Here is an 11860-nt window from a genome sequence, read left to right as displayed (position 1 = left end):
ATATACCTTTTTATGTTTTTTGTTGTGTTATCAGGTGGTCTGCATAGGTTGTTGGTCATTATTGTGGGTAAAGCCCTATTTTTAAATGTTATTATTAGAGATGGGCGAACCCACAGATCTTTGCGTTTGACGAGTCCAGCTGTATTTAAGAAATAAAAAATCTGGTCCGGGATCAGACTTGAGCCCGAATGCTGAGTCCCATATAAGTGTATGGGGACCCATACATTGGGCTGTAAAATAGTGGTAGAAATGGGGATTAGCAGGAGCGTTATACTTTCTGAGTATCCCATGCAGCTGTAACACTACTTTTGGGTCCTCTCATTAACCCTCATACATATTTACTGCTTCCCCCGCCCACTGGCAGTCCTGGTATCTATGATTAGTTGCAGGCAGACGCGCCCCCACTCTGTGTGACAGTGTCTGAGATTGCTTGGAATCACACATGCTGTCTGCAAACCTATAGTGTAAAAATAAATTAAATAAATAAATTGTTGTAGGGTCCCAGCATATTATGTTACCCAGTTTAGATAAAGTACACGGCTACAGGCTGCAGCCCCCAGCCATACTGTGATACAGAGAGCCGATATTACAGTATAAATTGTTATACTATATACAGTACTGTGTGTGGCTCATACTGAATTTAGGGGAAATGTGTGAGGCTCATACTAAATTTAGGGGAAATGTTTGAGGCTCATGCTGAATTTAGGTGAAATGTGTGGGGCTCATACTGAATTCAGGGGAAATGTGTGGGGCTCATACTGAATTCAGGGGAAATGTGTGGGGCTCATACTAAATTTAGGAGAAATGTTTGAGGCTCATGCTGAATTTAGGAGAAATGTGAGGGGCTCATAATGAATTCAGGGGAAATGTGTGGGGCTCATACTAAATTTAGGGGAAATGTTTGAGGCTCATGCTGAATTTAGGAGAAATGTGAGGGGCTCATAATGAATTCAGGGGAAATGTGTGGAGCTCATACTAAATTTAGGGGAAATGTTTGAGGCTCATACTGAATTCAGGGGAAATGTGTGAGGCTCATACTGAATTTATGGGAAATGTATGGGGCTCATACTGAATTTAGGGGAAATGTTTGAGGCTCATGCTGAATTTTGGTGAAATGTGTGGGGCTCATACTGAATTCAGGGGAAATGTATGGGGCTCATACTGAATTTAGGGGAAATGTATGGGGCTCATACTGAATTTAGGGGAAATGTTTGAGGCTCATGCTGAATTTTGGTGAAATGTGTGGGGATCATACTGAATTCAGGGGAAATGTATGGGGCTCATGCTGAATTTAGGGGAAATGTGTGTGGCTCATACTGAATTCAGGGGAAATGTGTGAGGCTCATACTGAATTCAGGGGAAATGTGTGAGGCTCATACTGAATTCAGGGGAAATGTGTGAGGCTCATACTGAATTTAGGGAAATGTCTGGGGCTCATACTGAATTCAGGGGAAATGTGTGAGGCTCATACTGAATTCAGGGGAAATGTGTGAGGCTCATACTGAATTTATGGGAAATGTGTGAGGCTCATACTGAATTCAGGGGAAATGTGTGGGGATCATACTGAATTCAGGGGAAATGTATGGGGCTCATGCTGAATTTAGGGGAAATGTGTGTGGCTCATACTGAATTTAGGGGAAATGTGTAAGGCTCATGCTGAATTTAGGGGAAATGTGTGTGGCTCATACTGAATTCAGGGGAAATGTGTGAGGCTCATACTGAATTTAGGGAAATGTCTGGGGCTCATACTGAATTCAGGGGAAATGTGTGAGGCTCATACTGAATTCAGGGGAAATGTATGGGGCTCATACTGAATTTAGGGGAAATGTTTGAGGCTCATGCTGAATTTTGGTGAAATGTGTGGGGCTCATACTGAATTTAGGGGAAATGTATGGGGCTCATACTGAATTTAGGGGAAATGTTTGAGGCTCATGCTGAATTTTGGTGAAATGTGTGGGGCTCATACTGAATTTAGCGGAAACGTGTGGGGCTCATACTGAATTTAGGGGAAATGTGTGAGGCTCATAATGAATTTAGGGAAACTGTGTGAGGCTCATAATGAATTCAGGGGAAATGTGTGAGGCTCATACTGAATTTAGGGAAATGTTTGAGGCTCATGCTGAATTTAGGGGAAATGTGTGAGGCTCATACTGAATTTAGGGGAAATGTATGGGGCTCATACTGAATTTAGGGGAAATGTCTGGGGCTCATACTGAATTTAGGGGAAATGTGTGAGGCTCATACTGAATTTAGGGGAAATGTATGGGGCTCATACTGAATTTAGGGGAAATGTGTGAGGCTCATACTGAATTTAGGGGAAATGTGTGAGGCTCATACTGAATTTAGGGGAAATGTGTGGGGCTCATACTGAATTTAGGGGAAATGTGTGAGGCTCATACTGAATTTAGGGGAAATGTGTGAGGCTCATACTGAATTTAAGGGAAATGTGTGAGGCTCATACTGAATTTAGGGGAAATGTGTGAGGCTCATACTGAATTTAAGGGAAATGTATGGGGCTCATACTGAATTTAGGGAAATGTCTGGGGCTCATACTGAATTCAGGGGAAATGTGTGAGGCTCATACTGAATTCAGGGGAAATGTGTGAGGCTCATACTGAATTCAGGGGAAATGTATGGGGCTCATACTGAATTTAGGGGAAATGTTTGAGGCTCATGCTGAATTTTGGTGAAATGTGTGGGGCTCATACTGAATTCAGGGGAAATGTATGGGGCTCATACTGAATTTAGGGGAAATGTATGGGGCTCATACTGAATTTAGGGGAAATGTTTGAGGCTCATGCTGAATTTTGGTGAAATGTGTGGGGCTCATACTGAATTTAGGGGAAACGTGTGGGGCTCATACTGAATTTAGGGGAAATGTGTGAGGCTCATAATGAATTTAGGGAAACTGTGTGAGGCTCATAATGAATTCAGGGGAAATGTGTGAGGCTCATACTGAATTTAGGGAAATGTTTGAGGCTCATGCTGAATTTAGGGGAAATGTGTGAGGCTCATACTGAATTTAGGGGAAATGTATGGGGCTCATACTGAATTTAGGGGAAATGTCTGGGGCTCATACTGAATTTAGGGGAAATGTGTGAGGCTCATACTGAATTTAGGGGAAATGTATGGGGCTCATACTGAATTTAGGGGAAATGTGTGAGGCTCATACTGAATTTAGGGGAAATGTGTGAGGCTCATACTGAATTTAGGGGAAATGTGTGGGGCTCATACTGAATTTAGGGGAAATGTGTGAGGCTCATACTGAATTTAGGGGAAATGTGTGAGGCTCATACTGAATTTAAGGGAAATGTGTGAGGCTCATACTGAATTTAGGGGAAATGTGTGAGGCTCATACTGAATTTAGGGGAAATGTGTGAGGCTCATACTGAATTTAGGGGAACTGTGTGGGACGCATACTGAGTTTAGGGGAAAATGTGTGAGGCTCATACTGAATTTAGGGGAAATGAGTGTGGCTCATACTGAATTTAGGGGAAATGAGTGTGGCTCATACTGAATTTAGGGAAATGTATGGGGCTCATACTGAATTTAGGGGAAATGTGTAAGGATCATACTGAATTTAGGGAAATGTATGGGGCTCATACTGAATTTAGGGGAAATGTGTAAGGCTCATACTGAATTTAGGGGAAATGTATGGGGCTCAAACTGAATTTAGGGGAAATGAGTGTGGCTCATACTGAATTTAGGGAAATGTATGGGGCTCATACTGAATTTAGGGGAAATGTGTAAGGCTCATACTGAATTTAGGGGAAATGAGTGTGGCTCATACTGAATTTAGGGGAAATGAGTAAGGCTCATACTGAATTTAGGGGAAATGTATGGGGCTCATACTGAATTTAGGGGAAATGAGTGTGGCTCATACTGAATTTAGGGAAATGTATGGGGCTCATACTGAATTTAGGGGAAATGTGTGAGGCTCATACTGAATTTAGGGGAAATGAGTGTGGCTCATACTGAATTTAGGGAAATGTATGGGGCTCATACTGAATTTAGGGGAAATGTGTAAGGCTCATACTGAATTTAGGGAAATGTATGGGGCTCATACTGAATTTAGGGGAAATGTGTAAGGCTCATACTGAATTTAGGGGAAATGTATGGGGCTCAAACTGAATTTAGGGGAAATGAGTGTGGCTCATACTGAATTTAGGGAAATGTATGGGGCTCATACTGAATTTAGGGGAAATGTGTAAGGCTCATACTGAATTTAGGGGAAATGAGTGTGGCTCATACTGAATTTAGGGGAAATGAGTAAGGCTCATACTGAATTTAGGGGAAATGTATGGGGCTCATACTGAATTTAGGGGAAATGAGTGTGGCTCATACTGAATTTAGGGAAATGTATGGGGCTCATACTGAATTTAGGGGAAATGTGTAAGGCTCATACTGAATTTAGGGGAAATGAGTGTGGCTCATACTGAATTTAGGGGAAATGAGTAAGGCTCATACTGAATTTAGGGGAAATGAGTGTGGCTCATACTGAATTTAGGGGAAATGTATGGGGCTCATACTGAATTTAGGGGAAATGTGTAAGGCTCATACTGAATTTAGGGGAAATGAGTAAGGCTCATACTGAATTTAGGGGAAATGAGTGTGGCTCATACTGAATTTAGGGAAAATGTGTGGGGCTCATACTGAATTTAGGGGAAATGTGTAAGGCTCATACTGAATTTAGGGGAAATGAGTAAGGCTCATACTGAATTTAGGGGAAATGTGTAAGGCTCATACTGAATTTAGGGGAAATGAGTGTGGCTCATACTGAATTTAGGGGAAATGTGTGTGGCTCATACTGAATTTAGGGGAAATGTGTAAGGCTCATACTGAATTTAGGGGAACTGTGTGAGGCTCATACTGATTATAGGGGAACTCTGTGGGGCTCATATTGAATTTAAGAGAAATGTTTGTGGCTTATACTGAATTTAGGGGAAAGGTGTGAGGCTCATACTGATTATAGGGGAACTCTGTGGGGCTCATACAAAATTTTGGGGAAATGAGTGTGGCTCATACTGAATTTAGGGGAAATGTGTGAGTCTGATACTGAATTTAGGGGAACCCTGTGGGTCTCATATTGAATTTAAGAGAAATGTGTGAGGCTCATACTTAATTTACGTGAAATGAATGTGGCTCATAATGAATTTAGGGGAAATGTGTGGGGCTCATACTGAATTTAGGGGAAATGTGTGGGGCTCATACTGAATTTAGGGGAAATGTGTGAGGCTCATACTAAATTTAGGGGAAATGTTTGAGGCTCATGCTGAATTTAGGTGAAATGTGTGGGGCTCATACTGAATTCAGGGGAAATGTGTGGGGCTCATACTAAATTTAGGAGAAATGTTTGAGGCTCATGCTGAATTTAGGAGAAATGTGAGGGGCTCATAATGAATTCAGGGGAAATGTGTGGGGCTCATACTAAATTTAGGGGAAATGTTTGAGGCTCATGCTGAATTTAGGAGAAATGTGAGGGGCTCATAATGAATTCAGGGGAAATGTGTGGGGCTCATACTAAATTTAGGGGAAATGTTTGAGGCTCATGCTGAATTTAGGGGAAATGTGTGAGGCTCATACTGAATTCAGGGGAAATGTGTGGGGCTCATACTGAATTTATGGGAAATGTATGGGGCTCATACTGAATTCAGGGGAAATGTGTGAGGCTCATACTGAATTCAGGGGAAATGTGTGAGGCTCATACTGAATTTAGGGAAATGTCTGGGGCTCATACTGAATTCAGGGGAAATGTGTGAGGCTCATACTGAATTCAGGGAAAATGTGTGAGGCTCATACTGAATTTATGGGAAATGTATGGGGCTCATACTGAATTTAGGGGAAATGTTTGAGGCTCATGCTGAATTTTGGTGAAATGTGTGGGGCTCATACTGAATTCAGGGGAAATGTATGGGGCTCATACTGAATTTAGGGGAAATGTATGGGGCTCATACTGAATTTAGGGGAAATGTTTGAGGCTCATGCTGAATTTTGGTGAAATGTGTGGGGATCATACTGAATTCAGGGGAAATGTATGGGGCTCATGCTGAATTTAGGGGAAATGTGTGTGGCTCATACTGAATTCAGGGGAAATGTGTGAGGCTCATACTGAATTTAGGGAAATGTCTGGGGCTCATACTGAATTCAGGGGAAATGTGTGAGGCTCATACTGAATTCAGGGGAAATGTGTGAGGCTCATACTGAATTTATGGGAAATGTATGGGGCTCATACTGAATTTAGGGGAAATGTTTGAGGCTCATGCTGAATTTTGGTGAAATGTGTGGGGCTCATACTGAATTCAGGGGAAATGTATGGGGCTCATACTGAATTTAGGGGAAATGTATGGGGCTCATACTGAATTTAGGGGAAATGTTTGAGGCTCATGCTGAATTTTGGTGAAATGTGTGGGGCTCATACTGAATTTAGGGGAAACGTGTGGGGCTCATACTGAATTTAGGGGAAATGTGTGAGGCTCATAATGAATTTAGGGAAACTGTGTGAGGCTCATAATGAATTCAGGGGAAATGTGTGAGGCTCATACTAAATTTAGGGAAATGTTTGAGGCTCATGCTGAATTTAGGGGAAATGTGTGAGGCTCATACTGAATTTAGGGGAAATGTATGGGGCTCATACTGAATTTAGGGGAAATGTCTGGGGCTCATACTGAATTTAGGGGAAATGTGTGAGGCTCATACTGAATTTAGGGGAAATGTATGGGGCTCATACTGAATTTAGGGGAAATGTGTGAGGCTCATACTGAATTTAGGGGAAATGTGTGAGGCTCATACTGAATTTAGGGGAAATGTGTGGGGCTCATACTGAATTTAGGGGAAATGTGTGAAGCTCATACTGAATTTAGGGGAAATGTGTGAGGCTCATACTGAATTTAAGGGAAATGTGTGAGGCTCATACTGAATTTAGGGGAAATGTGTGAGGCTCATACTGAATTTAGGGGAAATGTGTGAGGCTCATACTGAATTTAGGGGAACTGTGTGGGACGCATACTGAGTTTAGGGGAAAATGTGTGAGGCTCATACTGAATTTAGGGGAAATGAGTGTGGCTCATACTGAATTTAGGGGAAATGAGTGTGGCTCATACTGAATTTAGGGAAATGTATGGGGCTCATACTGAATTTAGGGGAAATGTGTAAGGCTCATACTGAATTTAGGGAAATGTATGGGGCTCATACTGAATTTAGGGGAAATGTGTAAGGCTCATACTGAATTTAGGGGAAATGTATGGGGCTCAAACTGAATTTAGGGGAAATGAGTGTGGCTCATACTGAATTTAGGGAAATGTATGGGGCTCATACTGAATTTAGGGGAAATGTGTAAGGCTCATACTGAATTTAGGGGAAATGAGTGTGGCTCATACTGAATTTAGGGGAAATGAGTAAGGCTCATACTGAATTTAGGGGAAATGTATGGGGCTCATACTGAATTTAGGGGAAATGAGTGTGGCTCATACTGAATTTAGGGAAATGTATGGGGCTCATACTGAATTTAGGGGAAATGTGTGAGGCTCATACTGAATTTAGGGGAAATGAGTGTGGCTCATACTGAATTTAGGGAAATGTATGGGGCTCATACTGAATTTAGGGGAAATGTGTAAGGCTCATACTGAATTTAGGGAAATGTATGGGGCTCATACTGAATTTAGGGGAAATGTGTAAGGCTCATACTGAATTTAGGGGAAATGTATGGGGCTCAAACTGAATTTAGGGGAAATGAGTGTGGCTCATACTGAATTTAGGGAAATGTATGGGGCTCATACTGAATTTAGGGGAAATGTGTAAGGCTCATACTGAATTTAGGGGAAATGAGTGTGGCTCATACTGAATTTAGGGGAAATGAGTAAGGCTCATACTGAATTTAGGGGAAATGTATGGGGCTCATACTGAATTTAGGGAAAATGAGTGTGGCTCATACTGAATTTAGGGAAATGTATGGGGCTCATACTGAATTTAGGGGAAATGTGTAAGGCTCATACTGAATTTAGGGGAAATGAGTGTGGCTCATACTGAATTTAGGGGAAATGTGTGAGGCTCATACTGAATTTAGGGGAAATGTGTGAGGCTCATACTGAATTTAGGGGAACTGTGTGGGACGCATACTGAGTTTAGGGGAAAATGTGTGAGGCTCATACTGAATTTAGGGGAAATGTGTGGGGCTCATACTGAATTTAGGGGAAATGAGTGTGGCTCATACTGAATTTAGGGGAAATGAGTGTGGCTCATACTGAATTTAGGGGAAATGTGTGAGGCTCATACTGAATTTAGGGGAAATGAGTGTGGCTCATACTGAATTTAGGGGAAATGAGTGTGGCTCATACTGAATTTAGGGAAATGTATGGGGCTCATACTGAATTTAGGGGAAATGTGTAAGGCTCATACTGAATTTAGGGGAAATGTATGGGGCTCAAACTGAATTTAGGGGAAATGAGTGTGGCTCATACTGAATTTAGGGAAATGTATGGGGCTCATACTGAATTTAGGGGAAATGTGTAAGGCTCATACTGAATTTAGGGGAAATGAGTGTGGCTCATACTGAATTTAGGGGAAATGAGTAAGGCTCATACTGAATTTAGGGGAAATGTATGGGGCTCATACTGAATTTAGGGGAAATGAGTGTGGCTCATACTGAATTTAGGGAAATGTATGGGGCTCATACTGAATTTAGGGGAAATGTGTGAGGCTCATACTGAATTTAGGGGAAATGAGTGTGGCTCATACTGAATTTAGGGAAATGTATGGGGCTCATACTGAATTTAGGGGAAATGTGTAAGGCTCATACTGAATTTAGGGAAATGTATGGGGCTCATACTGAATTTAGGGGAAATGTGTAAGGCTCATACTGAATTTAGGGGAAATGTATGGGGCTCAAACTGAATTTAGGGGAAATGAGTGTGGCTCATACTGAATTTAGGGAAATGTATGGGGCTCATACTGAATTTAGGGGAAATGTGTAAGGCTCATACTGAATTTAGGGGAAATGAGTAAGGCTCATACTGAATTTAGGGGAAATGTATGGGGCTCATACTGAATTTAGGGGAAATGAGTGTGGCTCATACTGAATTTAGGGAAATGTATGGGGCTCATACTGAATTTAGGGGAAATGTGTAAGGCTCATACTGAATTTAGGGGAAATGTGTAAGGCTCATACTGAATTTAGGGGAAATGAGTGTGGCTCATACTGAATTTAGGGGAAATGAGTAAGGCTCATACTGAATTTAGGGGAAATGAGTGTGGCTCATACTGAATTTAGGGGAAATGTATGGGGCTCATACTGAATTTAGGGGAAATGTGTAAGGCTCATACTGAATTTAGGGGAAATGAGTAAGGCTCATACTGAATTTAGGGGAAATGAGTGTGACTCATACTGAATTTAGGGGAAATGTGTGGGGCTCATACTGAATTTAGGGGAAATGTGTAAGGCTCATACTGAATTTAGGGGAAATGAGTAAGGCTCATACTGAATTTAGGGGAAATGTGTGGGGCTCATACTGAATTTAGGGGAAATGTGTAAGGCTCATACTGAATTTAGGGGAAATGAGTGTGGCTCATACTGAATTTAGGGGAAATGTGTAAGGCTCATACTGAATTTAGGGGAACTGTGTGAGGCTCATACTGATTATAGGGGAACTCTGTGGGGCTCATATTGAATTTAAGAGAAATGTTTGTGGCTCATACTGAATTTAGGGGAAAGGTGTGAGGCTCATACTGATTATAGGGGAACTCTGTGGGGCTCATACAAAATTTTGGGGAAATGAGTGTGGCTCATACTGAATTTAGGGGAAATGTGTGAGTCTGATACTGAATTTAGGGGAACCCTGTGGGTCTCATATTGAATTTAAGAGAAATGTGTGAGGCTCATACTTAATTTACGTGAAATGAATGTGGCTCATAATGAATTTAGGGGAAATGTGTGGGGCTCATACTGAATTTAGGGGAAATGTGTGGGGCTCATACTGAATTTAGAGGAAATGAGTGTGGCTCATATTGAATTTAGGGGAAATGTGTGTAGCTCATACTGAATTTAGAGGAAATGAGTGTGGCTCATACTGAATTTAGAGAAAATGAGTGTGGCTCATACTGAATTTAGGCGAAATGAGTGTGGCTTATACTGAATTTACGGAAAATGTGTGTGGCTCATACTGAATTTACGGAAAATGTGTGTGACTCATAATGAATTTTGTGGAACTGTATGGGGCTCATTCTGAATTTAGGGGAACTACCGTGTTTTTCCAAAAATAAGCCCTCCCCCAAAAATAAGCCCTAGCAGGGAATTTCAGCATTTTCGGAAAAAGGCCTAAATATAAGCCTTCCCCCGAAAATAAGCCCTAGTCCCGGATCAATATTGAAGTGTCCGTGCAGCTAAAAAAGTTACAGATACTGCAGGACACTTCATTATACACAGCGGCACCCGGCAATTACACTCACCCGACACTGAGCGGCAGGACCTGTAGTGATCACACACCCACACTCATCAGATCTCACACACACACACACAATCAGATCTCACACACACACCAGATCTCACACACAAACATCGGATCGCACACAGTCAGATCACACACATAATCAGATCGCACACACAAACATCGGATTACACGCAAACATCAAATCACACACACACACAAACATCGGATCGCACACACATCGGATCGCATACACACTCACCTCATCCAGCGACACCGATCTCTTCTCGCCGGGAAAATCCTGAGAGGCGGTGCAGTGGAGCGCAAGGAACAGGACCTGCGGCGGGACACGTCACTTGCTCTCATCCCCTGCTGCCGTAAGTGCTGGATGTGATGTGTGTGTGTGTGTGTGTGTGATCGGCTGTGTGTGTCTGCAATCGACTGTGTGTGTGTTTGCGATCAGCTGTGTTTTTCTGCGATCGGATGTGTGTGTCTGCGTTCGGCTGTGTGTATCTGTGATTGGCTGTGTGTGCCTGCGATCGGATGTGTGTATCTGTGATCGGCTGTGTGTGCCTGCGATCTGCTGTGTGTCATCTGCTGTGTATATCTGCGATCTGCTGTGTGTGTGTGCCTGCGATCGGATGTGTGTATCTGTGATCAGCTGTGTGTGCCTGCTATCAGATGTGTGTATCTGTGATCGGCTGTGTGTGCCTGCGATCTGCTGTGTGTGATCTGCTGTGTATATCTGCGATCTGCTGTGTGTGTGTGTGCCTGCGATCGGATGTGTGTATCTGTGATCGGCTGTGTGTGCCTGCGATCGGATGTGTGTATCTGTGATCGGCTGTGTGTGCCTGCGATCTGCTGTGTGTCATCTGCTGTGTATATCTGCGATCTGCTGTGTGTGTGTGCCTGCGATCGGATGTGTGTATCTGTGATCGGCTGTGTGTGCCTGTGATCAGCTGTGTGTGCCTGCTATCAGATGTGTGTATCTGTGATCGGCTGTGTGTGCCTGCGATCTGCTGTGTGTGATCTGCTGTGTATATCTGCGATCTGCTGTGTGTGTGTGCCTGCGATCGGATGTGTGTATCTGTGATCGGCTGTGTGTATCTGTGATCGGCTGTGTGTGCCTGCGATTGGATGTGTGTATCTGTGATCGGCTGTGTGTGCCTGCGATCGGATGTGTGTGATCTGCTGTGTATATCTGCGATCTGCTGTGTGTGTGTATCTGTGATCGGATGTGTGTATCTGTGATCGGCTGTGTGTATCTGTGATCGGCTGTGTATAATCTGCTGTGTATATCTGCGATCTGCTGTGTGTGTGTGTATCTGTGATCGGATGTGTGTGATCTGCTGTGTATATCTGCGATCTGCTGTGTGTGTGTATCTGTGATCGGCTGTGTGTATCTGTGATCGGCTGTGTGTATCTGTGATCGGCTGTGTATG

Source organism: Anomaloglossus baeobatrachus, chromosome 11 (assembly GCF_048569485.1).
Source record: "Anomaloglossus baeobatrachus isolate aAnoBae1 chromosome 11, aAnoBae1.hap1, whole genome shotgun sequence".
Lineage (NCBI taxonomy): Eukaryota > Metazoa > Chordata > Amphibia > Anura > Aromobatidae > Anomaloglossus > Anomaloglossus baeobatrachus.
Note: the sequence above shows the minus strand (reverse complement) of the source record.